Source organism: Lolium rigidum, chromosome 3, assembly GCF_022539505.1.
Source record: "Lolium rigidum isolate FL_2022 chromosome 3, APGP_CSIRO_Lrig_0.1, whole genome shotgun sequence".
NCBI classification, from domain to species: Eukaryota; Viridiplantae; Streptophyta; class Magnoliopsida; order Poales; family Poaceae; genus Lolium; species Lolium rigidum.
In genome coordinates this window covers 101,942,434-101,959,945 of record NC_061510.1, presented here as the reverse complement: position 1 = coordinate 101,959,945, position 17,512 = coordinate 101,942,434, and the positions used below count along the sequence as shown (strand labels likewise).

The 17,512-nt window shown below is 48.5% G+C and overlaps 1 protein-coding gene; it reads left to right on the top strand.

Moving 5' to 3' along the window:
• LOC124702060 (tropinone reductase homolog At5g06060-like) overlaps positions 1-17,512 on the top strand; it is a 78,490-nt gene that overhangs the window by 50,717 nt on the left and 10,261 nt on the right.

Below are 17,512 nucleotides of genomic sequence, written 5' to 3'. Positions count from 1 at the left end.
ATTGACGGATTGCCATTGGGCATCGTCGCCGCTGGCGAGCGTTTCCGGCTCGCGGAAAGTCAAGCGAGTAAGCCGGAAAACCTAGAAATCAGCACTTGCTTTCCAACAAAACGAAACATGCAGATAATATTAAAGGATTGCAGGATAAGTTGTTTCCGCACATGCATAGCTGTTTCATCCCTAGCTACTTAAGAATATAAGTTATATTACAAACCCACTCCGGGGCCAAAATGATACATCAGTGTCTCATTGTTTCACAGGATTCCTACTCGGAGGACTGATCCTCATCAGATGCCACATAGGCGGAGCCGTCGCCAGAGTCGTCGCCGGAGCCAATGCCGGAGTTGTCGTCGGAGAATTCTTCGGACTGATCATCGCTCGACCCGGAACCCTCTGCGTCGCCCTCCTCAGCATTTTCCTCTTCGTCTTCCGCATCCGAGAAGCCCTTGGGGAGATCATACTTGTTATACCAGAACGAGTGATTAACTCGCCCAACAAAGATGCGATCAAACCCTTTGGTTTCCGCGAGGATGGAGCGCATGTTGGTACCCTTAGGAGTATCACGCGCAACGTCCGCGAACTTCATGGTGGGGAAGTGCGCCTTGCAGGTGGCTAAGACGAGAGAGGCGACTCCGCGAGCAGAAGATTCTTGCCAGTCTATGATAAGCTCCGGCACCTGCTTCATAAGCCTGGTCATAGTGTCAATCACCGTGGTCTTGGCTCTCTTCAAAGACAGGGATTTGGCGATTCCGCGAGACGCCTCGACTAGCTCATCGATGGAACTCCGCGCTTCATCATATGCTTCCGTCCTCTTGAGGGTTGAGTCCTTGGACCATTCAAACCCAAGACTCGCTGTGAAAAAAGGGATCAGTTCCTTCGCGGACAATGCAATACACGATGAAGTCGGAATCACAAACATAAAAGGACGCTTACGGAAGATCATCTTGTCGATAGCCTCCGCCTCCGCCTCTTGAACTTTATTTTTGGCCACTAAGGATGTTACCCTATGCTGGCTCTTCTTCAGTTTGTCAGCGAGTTCCGCCAGGTCACGGGCGTGCTTTTCAGAGAGCTCCTTCCTCGCCAAATTCTCCTTCTCGGAGGATTCTTTAATAAAGGCTTTGAGGGAATCATTCTCCGCCTCGAGCACTTGGACTTTGACGGACAGCTCATCGAAGGCGGAGTGCTTGGCAGTTTCTTCTGTAGGCGGAAAATCGCACATGTTATGCATCATGAAAGATTATAGCAACATGCAACTACAACCCGGAGTTCGTACCCTGAAGGCGGGTCTCCAAGTGCTTAATAGCGTTCTGGCCATTTTCCGCGTTCTGGCACAGCCCCTCAATCTCCGTTAGTTGCTCCAGCACGTGAATGCGCAGATCTTCATGCAGCTTCCGCTTGTTCTGAGAAGCAGACAGGAGTTAGTCGGATATTCAAAATTCTGGGGGCTGGCGAGGAGTTCAAAAGTCTTGGAGGAATAAAATTTTAAATTTCCGCCTAAGGTACATATTGAAGAAAGCATCAGCTAACACATGTTACACGGAAAAAAATGTCTAACCCAATGCTTGGGGGCTAGTGTTACCCGGCGCACGTCCTTGTGCTTAGCAAAGAAGACCTTGAGATCGCTCTCAAGGTCGGCGAGCTCCTGCATCTCCGTGTTCGCAGGCCCCCACACCTTGTCCATCATGGAGGAGACTTTCGCGTGGCGTTCTGCGAGGGGAAGCTTTTGCAGAGACGGAGTAGGTTGAGGGTCAGTTTGGAGCGTGCTGGTGGCATGAATAAGTTGCACCTTCTGCTCGTATTGCTCTGGTGTAGGTTCGGCGAAGGTGGCAGTTGGTTGCTCAGGCGGAGGCGCAGACGAGGATGCGCCCTTCCCGGAATCACCATGGCCAATTGGGTCTTCAGGAAGGTCATCAATATTGATGACGTCCTTGGGATCCGGCTTGGTGGCAGAGGAGGCCTTGGGCGGAACCTCGACCTCCGGCGTAACAGGGATGGAAGCCGGAGATGGCTTGACCTTCTTCTTGAGGGCTCTTGGGGCCTTGGGGGGCTGGCTTCCGGAACTTCTGTAAAGGAAAAAGCATAATAGGTAAGTGAGTGCTTGCTCGTGATAACAGAAGATTTTGAATTCGGAAATCGAGCATTCACCCGGAAGGCTTGAAGAACTGATGGATGTCGGGTTGGGCTCTGTTGCTGGTGTCGATAAGTTTGAGGCGCTTCTTCTCCGCCTCTGCCTTCCGAGTAGCCGCAGTGCTAAGCACTTCGCGGGCGCGTTTGGTTGCAGGGCTGGAGGGAGCAGCCCTCTTTCTCTTGGAGGGGCGCGGAATCTCGGGAGCTTCCGCCTTCGACGCGGCTTCCGGATCCGTGTTGCCCATAGATGGGACCCGGAGAAGAGTTCCGAGTTCACCTTCTTCGAGGGCTTCGAGCTAAGTTACAGAACCAACACTTAGACAGAATTTTGAGTACAAAGGAAACAATGGTCAAGTCAAGATAACATACCACGGTCCCGGAGCCGTTGGTGTGGATGTCTTTGTTACACACGTGAACATGAAGTTCACACGGAATCTTGATGAGGAGCCGGATCCTCTTATCGATGGCGTCGGCGGAGAGGTTGTCTTTCGTGGCGCGCATCGGATCGTCGCGCCCCGTGTAGTGGAACATCAAGCGGTCCCGATGCTGGAGTGGCTGGATCCGCTTGGTGAACCAAGACATGGTAAGGTCCTTCCCCGTCAGGCCCTCCTCCGTGAGCTTGCAGATCCGCCTAACAGCGCGGGTCGGTCGAGGCGACTCGGAGAGGTGGGGGCACAGCGTCCATGCCGGAGTTTCGCTGGCGGGGCTGTTCTTGAATGGCGCCAGCCTCCTTTCGCCCGCCGGGTCGGAGACGTCCTTTAGATAGAAGAAGCCTCCGGACCAGTACCGCGCGGATTCGTGGCGGTCGGTATGGGGGTAGACGCGGCCGGGGAGGAGCATGAAGGTGATGGACCCGCAAGTCGCCAACTCGGAGGTCTGGCGGATCTTCTCCTTCTTGACGGAGAAATAATATTGGAAAAGGGAGAGTTCGGGAGATACCCGGAGATGGCCCTCGCTGACATGGGCATCCCTAATGGGCCTGCCGAAGATAGTACCCGGGGTTTATTGAAGGCCCACTACTCGAAGAGTAAGAAGATTCGGAAGCCCAAGATGTTATTAAGGAAAGTTAGAGTTATAATAGAAAGTCTTATTTGTAATCTTACGGGATGAGTTTGAAACCTTCCCGGACTTTGTAACTTGTACAGCACGAATCCCTCGGCTCCGCCTCCTATATAAGGGGGAGTCGAGAGACGCGAAGATCATCGAATCATTGTCTACAAACCCTAGTTTTCATAATCGTCGAGTACTTTTCGGCTGAAACCTTCGAGATCTACTTGCCCTCTACTTCCAACTAAACCCTAGCCTACAATCCATAGGCATTGACAAGTTAATACCTTGCCAATTGGCGCCGTCTGTGGGAATTAGAGGCGACAAGGAGCTGATCTCGATGGCACGTTCAAGATCGTAGACTTCATCAGTAGCAAGCAACATCATGGACAGAGGTAAACAGATCGAAACTGGTCTTGTTGATTTTGTTCCTCACCCGCCCTCCCGTTTGGATGCATATGCGTATCTGGAGGAGCCAATGAAGATGACGTTTGGAAAGTTCGATTTCCGCGTCGAGAAAGAAGGAGTGTATCGTCTCGAAGTTCCGATCTCATCGGGATTTTCGTCGGGTGGTTCTGATCTCTCAAACTCAGTATCATCCGTCGAGTCCAGCGATAGGGAGATTTCGTCGCCACGCTTCATCGACAGCAGGGCAAGTGAAAAACTCGCCAGAATCTTCAGCGACATGTCCTTTGAATCATCGGCGGACTCTTATATAAGCGATGATTCAAGCGACACTGATAGCTTCGACTTCATCGACAAATCCACCTCTATTGGGAAGGTCTTCACCAAACTCTATGGTGGTGTCACCGAACCAAGCAAAGTGAAAACTCCAAAATATCATCAAGTTTTTGCCATTGGAGATGCAAGTCGCGATCAAGAGGAAACATCGGAGGCTTTCGACGATTTGGGAAATCCCTATGTCGATCCCTCAGATCTAAGGAGAGGTATGGGCACTAAATATGTCGGGCCCACACCACGCGTCAGAGTTCAACTTCCACAAACAGCCTGGGATAGAGATGCGAAAGCTTTAGATGGCTCGGAACCAATGACGGCAACTGCTACAGTCCAAGAACTGCAAGCTTATCAATATAGACTCGCCCGAGCTGGAAGAGAACTAGAAAAACAGACAGAAGCTTTAAACAGAAGAAAGGAGGCAGCCTCCGCGTCAAGCAGACGAAGGGCAGAGTTAAGTCGCCAATCTGGAACCTCGGGAGATAGCCATAGAGAAGCTCGGAACAGAGCAAGGTCAAGGTTACAACACATACCTGAAGGAGAAAGAGAGTACCTGGTTCAAAATCTCGACATGTCTTTTATGTCGATAGACACAAGAGGGAATATTATCCCCAAGACACCAGAAGCTGGGTATATGGCGACACAAGCCTTTATCCTTGCATCCAGGCCACCTCCGGGAGATCCAAGGGAGGCTTTGTACAACATGGCAGTAGCAGGAGCTGAAGCCATGGGAACGGCGTTTGTATCAACACCGCCAGAAGGAGCTGCAAGGCAAAATAGTCCACGACCTACGGCAGCAGCGGCAGCAAATGTCGAAGGAACAAGTGGAGCAAGAGACACGGCAGCACAAGCAAGGGTGGACAGAGCACGGCAAGGCAGAAGGGAACATCGGTATTCCCCAGAATTAAACGACGAGGATATGTGCGGTTTGCCGTGTTTCACAAGGAGAGTACGAAAAACTCGAGTTCCTTCGGGATTTAAGTTGCCTGATCATTTCAAAAAATTCGACGGCCTGCAAGATCCAGAGGATTGGCTAGTTGATTACCTCGAGACGGTGAAGTTAACTGGAGGGACCAGGGCAACAGCCATGCAAAGTATTCAGGTGCATTTAAGTGGAGCTGCACGATCTTGGATCAAAAAGCCTCCTCCAGGGTCTATCGACAGCTGGGATAGCTTTGAGGACATATTCGTCAAGAATTTCCGATCCACTCGCAAGAAACCCGCGTCTCTAGAGGAGTTACGGGCGTGTCGACGAAGCCGAGACGAACCAATGAGAAAATATATCCGGAGGTGGAACATCATAAAAAACTCGGCAGAAACTATATCCGACGAGAGGGCAATAGATGCATTTGTCGCAGGGGATCGGGCGTGGAGATTTTGTCGAAGATTTGGGAAGAACCAATCCAAAAACGATATCTGCATTAATGGAAATAGCAAACGAGATGGGCAGATGGAGAAGATGCTGTCCACAACAAACGGCATAGGTCGCCGAGAGGAGGACCGCGGTCGAAATTATCAATCAAGGCGATGATTTCCTCGGCGGTACTCGAATTATGATGCTCCGGAGTCAAATTTCGGCTGGATTCCGAGCCGGTGCGGGGAGGAAATAATCGAGAGGACTACCGGAGAAGTAATGAGCAACGAAGTGACAATAGAGACGAATTTCGACAAAATAGGCAAAACAGCTGGCCAAGGTTCCAGAGGCCTTTTGTGTCTCCCGAAGAAATGATGAACGGGCCGTGTCAGATGCACTTTTTCCTCGACGACAACGGAAAAAGACAGTCGGGACATCTCGTAGAAGGATTGTCGAAATTTCCAGGCAATGCTGAGATATGCGAGGGCATGCTAATGCTCGAGCAGTGCAAAGAAACCCTCGAGAACCCGGAAGTGAGGTCCACCTGCCACCTCCTCCCGCGATAACAGATGACAATCGACATCGGCTAAGAATAGCGGCGGCGCCTGCACCACCACCTTACGTTGACCCCAATTCTAATGGAGCGGTCTCGATGATTCGAAGGGAAGGCCGTCCAATAGAACTCGAAAGTAATCTCGCGACGGTGTTCATGGCGGAGAAGATGCCTCCACCAACGAGTTGAGTACCTTAATTGGTCGGGGCAAGACATTGGCTTCACCATAGCAGATCATCCGCAGCAAGTTCCTCGACCGGGGCGGTCAGCACTCATACTACCAGCGGTCATCGCGAGGATTTGACGTGTCTCGCGTATTTATAGATGGCGGCGGCAGCTTGAACCTCATGTACGCGGATACATTAAGGAAGATGAACATCTCCCTAGCAAACCTGAAACCAACGGACACGAGATTCCACGGCATCACACCAGAGAAGCCAAGCTATCCGTTGGGGAAGATAAATCTCGACGTTCAGTTTGGGACCCGAGAAAATTACAGAATCGAGAAATTGGAGTTTGAAGTTGTAGATTTCCCGTCACAATACCACGCTCTGTTGGGACGACCAGCATATGCTAGATTTATGGCGGTACCACATTACACGTATCTATTGTGGAGGATGCCTGGACCTAAGGGACCAATTACAATCAAAGGAAGCTTCGCCTAGCCGATAAATGTGACAAGGATTTTCATCGACTATCAGAAACTTTCGGGATGCAAGCTGAGTATTTGGCATCAAGGCTCATGACTGACTACGACGTACTGCCAGACGTTGCAAGGCCAAATAAAGAATCAACTTTCAACACTGAGAAAAATTCTAAGGAGGTGCAGATTCAGCCGACGGATCCAAAAAAGACGACATCCATTGCAAATGACACGGACCTCGCATAGGAAAGCGCGCTCGTCAAGTTCCTCCGTGAGAACTGGAAAATCTTCGCATGGTGTCCAGCTGACATGCCGGGAGTACCCGGGGAACTTGCCGAGCACCACCTTAACTTGGATCCACTAGCGAGACCAATCAAACAACCTTTGCGACGTTTTTCGGAACCAAACCGCAAAGCTATGCTATCGAGAAATTGATCGACTCGGAGAAGCTGGTTTCATCAAAGAGATATCCACCGAAGCCACTTGGGTAGCTAACACAGTGATGGTGCCAAAGAAAAACACTAAAGTCCTTCGCATGTGTGTCGACTTTACGTGTCTCAATAAACATTGTCCAAAGGATCACTATCCCCTCCCAAGGATCGATCAGATTATCGACTCCACGGCAGGATGTGAACGTCTTTCCTTTACGGACGCATACTCGGTTATAACCAGATCAGATTAAAAGAAGACGACGAAGCTAAAACAGCGTTCATCACACCGTATGGCGTATTTTGTTATAAAACAATGCCCTTCGGGTTGAAAAACGCGGGAGCAACGTATCAGAGGATGATGCAGAAATGTTTGGCAACACAGATTGGAAAAACGTGCAAGTATACATTGATGACGTAGTCATAACGTCAAAAAAGGGGACAACATTGATCGAAGATCTCAAGGAAACTTTTGATAACCTCGACAAATTCTGCATCAAGCTGAACCCGACGAAATGCTCTTTTGGCGTTCCAGCGGGAGAACTCCTCGGGTTCTTAGTTTCAGCAAGAGGGATTGAGGCAAACCCCGACAAAATACAAGCCATCGTAACGATGAGGAAGCCAACCAAGTTAAAAGAAATACAGCAATTAACTGGGCGAGTCGCAGCTTTGAGTAGATTCGTCGCCAGGTTGGGAGAAAAAGCACTACCGTTCTACGCTTTGATAAAACAAGGGGAGAAATTCCAGTGGAACGAAGAAGCCGACAGAGCTTTCGAGGACCTAAAACGCAAAATCTCGACACCACCAATCTTGGTGGCGCCGAAGGAAAAGGAACCTCTCCTGCTGTACATCGCAGCCACACCCCAAGTGGTTAGCACGGTGCTAGTTGTCGAAAGAGAAGAAGAAGGAAAACTCCATGGAGTGCAAAGGCCGGTATATTTCATTAGTGAAGTTTTATCGCCTTCCAAACAGCGTTACCCGCGATGCCGAAACTAGCATATGGAGTGATTACAACAGCAAGAAAGTTGTGCCACTATTTTTCGGCACACCCGATAATAGTAGTCAATGAAGCACCTCTCTCAAATATACTAAACAATCCAGAAGCTACAGGGCGCGTCTCCCTTTGGGGAATAGAACTTTCCCCTCGGGACATCACGTATGAAAAAAGAAAGGCAATCAAGTCGCAAGTTTTGCCAGATTTCATCGCAAAGTGGATGGAGCTGCAAAACACGGGACCCCCCGATTTGTCGAGAACTTGGACAATGAACTTCGACGGATCCAAGAGAGTAGAAGGAGCTGGCGCAGGAGTGATACTCATATCACCTGAAGGCGACAAGTTGAAATATGTCCTACGGATGACGTTCCCAAACGCATCCAACAATGAAGCAGAATATGAAGCCCTTATACACGGGATAAAGATGGCGAAAGCTTGCGGTGCAACTCGACTAAAAATCTTTGGCGACTCACAATTGGTGGCTCAGCAAGTTATGAACCAATGTGATGCGATCAATGATAGCATGATAGCATACAAGGAGGTATACAATGAGCTGGAAAAGCTGTTTGATGGATGCGAGGTAAATCATATCGGTAGGCCGAGCAATGATGAAGCCGACGCCCTCGCAAACATCGGGTCACAGTGCCTCCCAATCCCGCCAGGCGTGTTTTGGGAAGAAATAGCGGAGAGATCAACGGAGCCGAAGAAGGTGCAGAAAAAAGCAAAAGAAGGAAAAACTTCGGCGTCTCCCAAAGAAACCATGGAGGACGAAGAGGACCAAGAACTTGTGATGATGATAGAAGTTCCTTGGATGCAAGCGTACGTATCGTATATCCTCAGGAAGGAAATACCCGACGATCCAATTGAAGCAAGGCGAGTTATTCGACGATCCAAAGCTTTCACAGTGGTCAAAGGGGAGTTATATAAGCGAAGTATTTCAAGCGTCTTGCAAAGGTGTGTCACACCAGAAGAAGGAAGAATAATCCTAAAAGATGTGCACGAGGGAATATGTGGTCACCACGCAAGCAGTCGAGCTATTGCAGCCAAAGTCTTTCGGGCAGGATTCTACTGGTTAACAGCAATCGAGGATGCAAAAGAGATAGTACGAACTTGCGACGCGTGCCAGAGATTTGCCGCAAAACCGCACTCTCCGGCGGCAGAACTAATGCCAATACCATTGTCATGGCCCTTTGCCCAGTGGGGACTCGACATGGTCGGCAAGTTGCACAAAGCTTCGCCAGGAGGATACGAGTACCTGTTGGTTGTTGTCGACAAATTCACCAAGTGGGTAGAAGCGAAGCCAATAAATTCACCGGATGCACAATCAGCAATAAAGTTCGTGAAGGGCATCGTTTTTCGATTTGGAGTACCTCATAGCATCGTCACAGACAATGGCAGCAACTTCACGTCGAAGGAGTTCAAGGCATACTGTGCGGAAGTGGGCATCAAATTGCACTTCGCGTCAATTGCACATCCCCAAACTAATGGTCAAGTCGAGAAAGCCAATGGCATCATCTGCAATGGCATTAAAAAACATCTACTAGCACCGCTTGAAAAGGCTCGACACACTCGGCGGAAGAACCGCCAAGTGTTTTGTGGAGCATCCGAACAACACCAAACACGGCGACACAAGAAACCCCGTTCTTTCTCGTCCACGGAGCTGAAGCCGTACTACCAATTGAAATAGAGCACGATTCTCCAAGAGTAACAGGGTACGACAAAGAAACATCACGAAAAGTTCGGGAGGATGATATGGATGCACTCGATGAAGCTCGAGATGAAGTACTGTCACGGGTTACCAAGTACCAACAAGACTTGAAGAACTACCACAGTCGACGATTGCGGCCAAGATCTTTTCAGGTCGGTGATTTGGTCCTGCGACTCAACCAGCAAAGTACAGAGAAGCTCGAGTCACCATGGTTGGGGCCTTACATCGTCACGGAAGTCATCGACGGAGGAGCATACAGGATCAAGGACAAGAAGACAGGGGTTCCTGAGAAAAACCCCTGGAACGTGGCGCAGCTCAGGCGGTTTTATGCCTAGAGCCGAAATATAGTCCTTCTCTGTAAAAATACAATGTACTAAAACGCCCGCGAGTTTTCAGACGCACTCTTTTCCTTTTCGGGGCACCGAGTGGGGCCGGAAAGGTTTTTAATGAGGCGGGCTCGCGGTGCTGCAATATAATAAAGATAGTGGAGATATACTTCTTATTTTTCGACACGCTCGGGGGCTCAACGCCTAAGTCTCAAAATACGTACAACATAGATTTACTGAAATATTTCGCCCTGGTACACTAATACCTCGCCAAATATAAAAATCGGAAGCCAACAATTATAAATATAGTGTACACGTCAAAAATCTTAATTGCTTTGGTCCAAGAACCTCGCAACAAAAATATAGAACTTCGATATTAAAGATACTCGAAGATTTGCAATCCATCAATGAAAGAAAGGATGTCTTATTACAATAGAAGGAAAAATCCTCAAGATAGAAAAAACAGTACAACCCCTAGCCAGAAGGCTCGGGGGCTCCAACAATATGGAGTACTTTGCAATATACAACAAATTTCTTCGGAAATAAAAAAGAAATCAAAAAAGATAGAGATACAAGGTTTCCAATATGATACAAATCAGTTAAAGCCCAAAATACTATCTACGGACAAGCCTCTGGTTGTTTTATGTTCAGCATAGGACCCCTTGATGAAGAATTCTGAGTCCATCCGAAGAAGCTCATCTATCATCGACTCGGCCACAGGAGCTACCATATCATCGATTGTGTCAATATCATTTTTTCGCCGCGTTTTCTTGGCCAGGCAATCAGCAACAATCTTCGTCGGGTCTAACTTTGGATGACAAATATTTATCATAATCATGGCGAACCTTGCTCCAGCGAGTGAGTTGAGCTCGCACAAAATTATGAATGCGGGGAGCATCTCCGAATACCTCCGGTAATTCGGGAAGAGTTTTGGGAACCTCATTTCGAGGAAATAAAGTCCTATAAACAAGGGTTAATGTTGTCGTGCAAAAATTGAGAAATTCGCACACTTGGCAAGCACGATCTTGGAACTCGACAATTTGTTGGGTTCGTTCGAGAGTGGCCCGGAACAAACAGCCATGGTTAAGGGAAAGATTGACAAGAAGATTCGTTCTCTCGTTCACTCTTCGATCTTCGGCAGCAGCATCAAGAACCGAGCCTATTAAGCGACAAGGCAAGAAATTTGAAGGAAGGCACAGCAAAATAAAGAGGAGGCATTGTGAGGTCGGAAAAACGCACCTAACATATCTATGCTAGCTTCCAGCATTAGCTCGAGCATACTATTTTCTCGGGTCGTGGCTTCCTTTGCTTCCAATACAGCAGCATCCTTGGCAGCCGTAGCCTCTTTGGCTTGTTGGAGAGCAAGTTTTTCTTGCTCAGATGCTTTCCGAGATTGTTCCATCATTGCCAGAGTTTGTTTCTTCATGGATTGAAGTTGTTGTCGAAGTTCTTGCAAATCTTCCGACAAATGTTTGCTTGAAGAACCTTCGAGGGGATTATCATCGACTAGTACTTTCTTCGAGAAGGAAGATGCAGGTGAAGCAGACGCGAACAAGGGTTGGTCGAATAATTATCAAATATTAACTGGAAAAGAAAGTCCCAGGATCAATGATAAGCACGAAGAGGAATTTCATTAATTTCTAGAAAATTTACACGGACATTACAAAAGAAGTTCTCCAGAGGGACTAACAGGGTAATTGTCGCCAAGGCTAAAATGGCGACAACGGCAAAAGGAATAGAGAAAGCAAAGGAAAGAAAAAAAGCAAAGGCATTCAACTAGACCTCCGGCCTTGATGAGCTAGGAGTCGAAGATGGCTTGATCCCGAGATAGGCCAGGATTTTCTTCGTGTTGGGCTTGGCTGCCTTGATCAACGACCTCCATCTTGATGGTTCTATCTCGCTCGGTGTCGCCTACTTTCATCCAGTCAATAGTTTGTTGACTGTCGGCGACAGGGCAATAGTGCTCTCAACAGCAACCTTCATGTTTTCCTGGCGCATCTTCAGTCCAAGATCCTCCGGCGGATTGAAGTCCTTGGCAAGAGCAAGGAAAGTCTTAGGCTCCTCTTTCTTCGGGAAGAAGTAGGGGAACAACTTCGACAATCCTGCGTCAGCATTCACCACGCCTTCGCGAATTTCTTGGCCGTGAAACTCCAAATAAGACAGTGCGTCAAGTAGAGGATCATTGGTGGGATTCTCAAGGTCAAAATCTTGGCTTGTTTGACCTGCCATAGAAATTATATGTTAGTCGACAGCAAGTAGAAACAAAAGAAAGCAAGCCTTACGAAAAATAGAAGGGATCAACAAAGTTACCGAGGAAGCGATGATTTTGTGTATTCACGCGCTTGAGGATTCCCTTTTCACGGACGGCTTGTGCGGCTTTGTGCTCATTTAGAGCAGCTTCAGCATCTTCAAGTTTCTTTTGCAGTTCTTCAACACTAGCAGCTTTTGCTTTGGCCTCATCAGCCTCCACTTTTGCTTGGCTAGCATCAAGTTCTGCTTTCTGGCGAGCCGTTTCACTTTGCTCCAATTTCTGAGCAAGAGTGTCGGCAAGCCTGTTGGCCTCTGCAAGTTTCTCTGCCAAAATAGAAAAGCACAATCAAAATTACGACAAAAGAAGGAGCAAGAAAATTAGAAATAATGACAGCAAAAAAGTTGTTACCTTCAGTCCTGCTGGCATATTCACGGTACCCAATGAATTGGGACCCAATGCGAACAAGCTCTTTAATCATAGGCTGTCAAAGAAGAATAGAGAAAAAATATCGGTACGAAGAAAAAAATGAAGGCACAAAAAGAGGAAAACGGAGGAAATATAGATATTAGCAGGAAAGTCAAAAACTTACATCATCCAAGAGCGCTTGAGAAGAGCTACCCAATTGAGGGGCAGGCTCGACGATCGTTTCAACCCTTGTCCTTTTTGGTGAAGGAGCAAGGGGGCTTGAAGGAGGAGTGGTGGTGACGAGATTTTGTTGAGGAGGCGAGGATTCTTCTCCTTCAACTAACGTCTCCGACACAAGCAAAGTATGTGACGCGCTCGTCCGAGGAGCCACGTCACGAGTCGGTACTTCTTCCTCATCATCACTGCGATTAAAGATCGATAGCATAAAAAGCAAGATGAAGCAAAAAACTTCGACTACGAAATAAGGGGAAATCAAGGTGACTTACGAGCCGACGAGGGATGCGAGATATGGATCATAAGTTGCCTTCTGATGTGAAGGATCAACTTCTTCGGCTTTGGAAGTGCCGGAATCTTCGGCGTTACTCCTCTTCCTTTTCCCTTTTGGAGAAACAGCGGGAGGAGGAGATTGGGCCGACGTAGTGCCTTCGGAAGATCCCGCAGATTTTCGAGAATCCACAGGTTCATTCACAAAAGACGGAGCTTCTTGATTGTCATCAGTGACAATGGCCCTTTCTTCGACTTCTCCACCTTCAGGAAGAGGAGGAAGCGAGACAAGTTTTGGATGATCCTGTGCAAAATAAAGCAGGGAGAGATATCAGGAAAGAAGTAACAAAAAGATAGCACAACAACAACAAGACAAATAGACAAAGATTACCTTGGGAAGTGGATTGGCGGCGCTGAACGGCGTCACACGGCAAGAAGAAGGGACAGCATCTCTTTTGCTGAGAGATGAAATTTTTCGGACAAGTTTTTCTAAATCCTTGACCTCCAAATTCACCGACAGCCGATCTACGTCTTCGTTGCCAGCATATTTCTAGAGAGGATGTTTGCGAGCTTGAAGTGGCTGTACTCTAGTACTAAGAAAGTATGCAGTGATTTGGATACCCGATAATTCTTGGCCGCGAGTATTTTGCAACTCGTGGATACGAGTCATCAAAGCTTCTGTCGACGCCCTTTCTTCTTCGGTGGCTTCCGCGTCCCAGGAACGGCGGCGAAAGATTTTTTCGGCGCCATCAAAAGGAGGAATGTTGTCCTCCGCACATCCATGGTTTTCCTCCTGAATGTACAACCACTTCTTGCGCCATCCTTGAACTGAGTCGGGAAGCTTGACGTCGAAGTAGTCAACGAGTGGGCCGAACAGAAATTACAACGCCACCTATATTATAGGCGACATTGGGCGAGCCATTACGGCGGCAGAAGAAAATGCGCTTCCATAGCGCCCAGTTAGGCTGGACGCCAAGGAAGGCCTCGCAAAGAGTGATGAAAATAGAGATGTGAAGAATGGAGTTTGGCGTGAGGTGGTGGAGTTGCAGACCGTAGACAAAAAGCAATCCACGAAGAAAAGGATGAATGGGGGCGGACAGACCGCGGATGAGGTGATCGACAAAACATACCCGGTACCCCATTGGAGGGGTTGGGTAGCTCTCCTCATCGGGGAAGCACAGCGCCTTGGATTTCTTGCTGATCCCCAGCTTCTTCAACATGTTGATGTCTTGCGAGGAAATTTTCGACCTTTCCCACTCCGCCGCCCCAAGATCCGCAGCGGCCATGGAGGATTCCGGTGTGCTGTGCCTCGTCAAACGGCGCGGCGGCATCAACAATGGCGCAGGATTTGCAGTGTGGAGGCGAGGAGCTTAAGAGCTTGTGGATCGCAGAAGGGAATTTGCAGATGAGAGAAGGAGGACGGCGTGAGCGGAAGTGTTCAAGGAGGAAGAAGATGATCTTATATAGGGGTGCGGTGAAACGACGGACCGTTGGATAAGGAAAATGCGTGACAGATGATAGCCACGTGGCAACAAGGGTAATAAAGGAACTTAACACTGGGGAAGTTACGGTGTGTGCGCCAGAAAAAGCGGAGGACGTGTGTCCCCCACTTGCACGACGTGTCAAGATAATGGATCAATTGGGCCCACATGGCAGCGAGAAAAGACTTGTCGCAAATTTTTGACTAGCAATCGTGGCTATCGTCAGCAATAACGTCACCTTAGCAGAAGAAAAATTCGGCCCAACAGCTGCATCAAAAGGCGACATGAAAAAATATTGGAGAGCTTTTGATCAAATACAAGTTTTTGAACAAATGCTCGGGGGATACTTTGGAAAAATGAAGAGATCAAGAAAGGAAAAATAGAAATGGTGTGAGCCTATGATAAAATACAAATATTTGTTCATAGCCTCGGGGGCTACTCCCATCGGGAGCGCTGTTCGCGCACCCGAGAAATTATAAAACTTCGGGAGAGAAAGAAAATATAGCGGCATATAGCGTGGAGCCTACAACCAAGCACAAGTCCTTGGCTGTAGCCTCGGGGCTACTCCCATCGGGAACGCTGTTCGCGTGCCCGATGAAATTATAAAAAAGAAAGAAAGTCGGAATGAAAAGAAGAAACATAGAAAAGCAAGAGAGTATATTTCGAGTTATAAATAACTCTGCATATACTCCCATCGGGAGAGCAATATAAGTCATCCGTGACTCGATAAAATGTGCTATTCCATCAGCCGAATAAGCACTCGACAATATATTCTCAGAACGCCGAAGTTGCGATCAGTTTATGAATGCCGCAAAACTTTGCGAAGGTAAGACCCCAGATCTATTCTGTGAGGCGTGGCGCCGTCTCTGACGTCGGTTTGCTACTTTTATCCGTATCAACGGATACGAAGAAAAATCCTAACGGACGCGTTAGGTACCCGATAAATATGACCGGGACTCGACGGAATGGTAAGACCTTAAGCGGCACCTGTCGAAGTTTACACCAGTATCCCGAAATCATGTCCAGGGACGTGATTTTGAAGTAGGTTTTTGCGGATTGCCACTAGAGCAGTTAACTAGTACCTGATCCGTCAGATGAACTAGCCCCAATTACCATTATCCCTGTACAATATAGAAATTTATATGAAGAAATATAGAAAGGTTTAAGTTGTCGAGTAAAAATAAACAGTGGAGATTTTCCCTGATTCTACGATTCAAGCAAAATCTCGGGGCTACTGACATGGGCATCCCTAATGGGCCTGCCGAAGATAGTACCCGGGGTTTATTGAAGGCCCACTACTCGAAGAGTAAGAAGATTCGGAAGCCCAAGATGTTATTAAGGAAAGTTAGAGTTATAATAGAAAGTCTTATTTGTAATCTTACGGGATGAGTTTGAAACCTTCCCGAACTTTGTAACTTGTACAACACGAATCCCTCGGCTCCGCCTCCTATATAAGGGGGAGTCGAGAGACGCAGAGATCATCGAATCATTGTCTACAAACCCTATTTTTCATAATCGTCGAGTACTTTTCGGCTGAAACCTTCGAGATCTACTTGCCCTCTACTTCCAACTAAACCCTAGCCTACAATCCATAGGCATTGACAAGTTAATACCTTGCCACTCGCAGAGAGTGACGTGGTTGCTGATCGCCAGGACGCTGTTTGGCGATATGTTGTGGGGCTAGAGCCCATACTCCTTCATGATTTCCGAGAAGAAATCTGATGGCGGAAAAGAAAAACCTCGCTCCACCAGCGCCTTAGTCACCACCATCTTGCCATCCTGAGGGGCTGGAGCCAGGGAACCCGGAACTGTTCGCCAGCTTCCGGGACGCGAGAAACCTTCCGCCTCCAAGTTCTTCGAGTTCCATTTCAGTGGTGGTGCGGGGCCACCATTTCCCCTTAGCTTCGAGTCTCGCCGACGAGCCTTGGACTTCTTGGCGGCGATTTCTTCCGCTCTCTGCTCGCTCTGTTCCGCCCTGGAGGTTTTCTCCGGGTTAGCAGAAGTTCCTTCGGCGTCCTTACCGGAGTCCTTGGTGGGATCCAGTTGGACTGGAACGAAGGGAGGAGGGGCGGAGGAGAGGGGGTTGCCATGATTGGCTCGGAGGTTGGAGGCGGAGTCGCAGAAGACATCTGAAGAAGAAGCAGTGGCGGAAAACATAACTTAGTCGGATTCACATCGTCATCCTAAGGATCATCCCTTCCAACTACGGCGAAAGGACGAAGCTCGAGAACTCACCGAGATGGATTCCGCGGTGGTCGGAGTCGCCAGCGACGAGGATTTCGCGCGGTGGCTCGCTGAGGTTAAGAACACGATGAACTGTGCGGTGGCGAAGCAGCTCCGGCGAGACTCCGGCGGGTATTCCGGCAGACTCCGGCACGGCGGAGATGGAGCTCGAGGGCGGCGCTTCGCAGAGAGGTGAAAGGGGGGGTGAATGAGAGGTTTAGGGTTGACGGTGGATATTTATACGCCGTGGGGAGGAGATTCGTGCTCCGCATCCTGTGGTCGGAACGCAAGTGTCGCACCGTTGGATGCGTGACACGTGTCAAAACCCTAAACAGTAAAAATGGCTAAGGATGATTTACCGCTCAAATCGCGCGAAAATGGCGCCAGAATTGGCGGAACCGTTTGAGTCTTTTAAGATTCCGGGTAGCAGCGTGAAGATAAGCAGCTCTCGTTCGCAAGCAGGGGAGTAACCCGGAGACATGTTTTGAACTGTCGATGGATGAAGTCTCGCAGGATGAGAAGATTTTCCGACTAAAGGTTGGGAAAGAAGAAAATGTGAAGTTGGAGTTCTTCAAGTTTCTCCGCGTTACCAACATTGCCGGAGACCATAAGGCGCTAGCAAGGCGGAAACATGAGGTGGAACTCGGAGAACTCTGGGGGCTACTGTTGTGGGTATACTTCATGGGTGTACCATCGACAGTGCCTAGATCCGGCAATCCCGGGTGGCCCATAG